Source organism: Penaeus vannamei, chromosome 26 (assembly GCF_042767895.1).
Source record: "Penaeus vannamei isolate JL-2024 chromosome 26, ASM4276789v1, whole genome shotgun sequence".
In the NCBI taxonomy this organism is placed as follows: domain Eukaryota; kingdom Metazoa; phylum Arthropoda; class Malacostraca; order Decapoda; family Penaeidae; genus Penaeus; species Penaeus vannamei.
Genome location: NC_091574.1, coordinates 23908228 through 23910727, shown reverse-complemented (window position 1 = coordinate 23910727; position 2500 = coordinate 23908228). Strand labels below are relative to the sequence as shown.

The following is a 2500-nucleotide window of genomic DNA, read 5'->3' as shown; positions in this document are numbered from 1 at the left end:
TTGATCTATTTTCTACGCCAAGCTCGGAACCCCGATATGTCTCAAAACTTAGTACTATCTCTGCACACGCTGGCGAAAGCTCTGGCAGAAAGTTTCACCGGGACTCCGTAATATGCAGGCAAACGAGAAGCTTCCTTTGGTTCGAAGTTTGTGCAAAGAAAGCATCAGAACTCAATGCAAATCCGACACAGCCAATATTTCCTTAGATAATTTTTTTTTTACTTGATATAAGATAAACATAGTGAAGGAAAATATAGATTATTCTTAATTACAAATCATATCATGTTATAAACGTTCACAAATTGTCTTTATCATTCCATTTCTTACTTTATCGCAAAAAAGGAAACAGTGAGGATGGTATATCAATTCAATAATGGTGATGATAGTGATATAAATAGATAATGTGATTGTGATTATTGTAATATTGATCATATAAAAGTAATAGTGATGATAACGATAACTAACAATAAATAATCTTAATAATCTTAATAATAATGATGATGGTGATGATGACGAAAATATTAATAACAATAATGATAATAACAATGATAATGATATCATAGATCATAATGATGACGATAATGATAATAATCATCATAACAACAATATTAGCAATGACAGAAATTATTATTATAATAAGAATTATACCAATGATTATAACAACAACACAGACACAAACGCAATAATGATAATGATAATGATAGTGATAATTATGATTATTGTTATTTTGATAATGATTATTATCTCAATAGCAATAACAACAACAATAATGATAATAATGATAATAATAATAGTAATGAAAATTATGATAATAGCAACAATAAAGATAGTAATGATAAGGATAATGATGATTATGATCATAATAATGACAATAATAAAGATAATAATAATATAATGATGATAATGATAACAATAACAATAATCATCATAATGATAACATTAATTATAGCAACAAAAATTATATTAATAATGACAATAAAGATAATAATGATATAATGATAATAATAATGACAATAACAATGATAATCAAAATAATGATACCAGTAATTATAACAACAAAAATTATATTAATAATGATAATAAAAAAAAACAAAAGTAACGAAATCAACATCAATAAGGATAATATTATTGCTAACAACAAAAATAACATTATTACTGATAATGATAATAATGATAATAACAATGATAATGATAATGATAACAATAATGATAACAATAAGAATAATGAAAATGATAATGGTAATGTAGATGATTATGATGATGATAGTAATAAAAATGATAATAATGATTATGATAATAATAGAAATAATGATAATAATAACAATAATAACAACTATAATGATAATGATCATAGTAACAACAATAACAACACTAATGATAATGATGATAATGATGATAATGATAAAAATAATAATAATAGTAATAATAACAATAGTGATAATACAAATATGATATAATACTAATAGTGATGATAGTAATGATAATAATAATAAGAAGAAGAATAATAATAGTAATAATAACAATAGTGATAATACAAATATGATATAATACTAATAGTGATGATAGTAATGATAATAATAATAATAACAATAATAATAATAATTATTATAATAATAATAATAATAATAATAATAATAATAATAATAATAATAATAATAACAATAATAATAACAATAATACTACTCCTAATAATAATAATGATAATAATAACAATCAGCATTATTGTTATCATTATCATTATCATAGATATTATCCTTACTATCATTATTACTATTAATATGATTATGATAACAATAATAGCAAAATAGCAATGATATTGATAACGATTATAGTAACGATACCACTGCTAATACTACTACGGCTTCTACTGCAGTTAACAAAAATATAATGATAATAGTAATGATAATGGTAAGTACTATGATAATAATAATGATAATAATAATGGTGGTAATAATGATGATGACAATGATAATAATAATGAAAATAATAATAATTATTATAATTATAATGATAATAATAATAATAATAATAATAATGATAATAATAATAATGATAATAATAATAATAAAAATGATAATAATAATAATAATAATAATAATAACAATAATAATAGTAATAATAATAATAGAAATAATAATAATAATAATAATAATAATAATAATAATAATAATAATAATAATAATAATAATAATAATAATAATAATAATAATAATAATGATAATAATAATAATGATAATAATAATAATGATAAACAATGTTTAATAATGATAATAATAATGATAAACAATGTTTAATAATGATAATAATAATGATAATAATATATAACAGTGTTGGTAATGATAATACATTATAACCATTTCCGTAATCATCTTTACTCATACTATCACTATAAAAATATTGATAATAACAATGATAATAATAATGATGATAATAAGAATGCGAATAAGAATAAGAATAAGAATAAGAATAAGAATAAGAATAAGAATAAGAATAGGAATAA

General features: G+C 19.2%; 1 protein-coding gene across 10 annotated transcripts in view; it reads right to left on the bottom strand.

Moving 5' to 3' along the window:
• The window catches only part of IA-2 (tyrosine phosphatase IA-2), a 267355-nt gene that overhangs the window by 181189 nt on the left and 83666 nt on the right, over nt 1–2500 (bottom strand). The gene's annotated exons all lie outside the window — the stretch shown is intronic.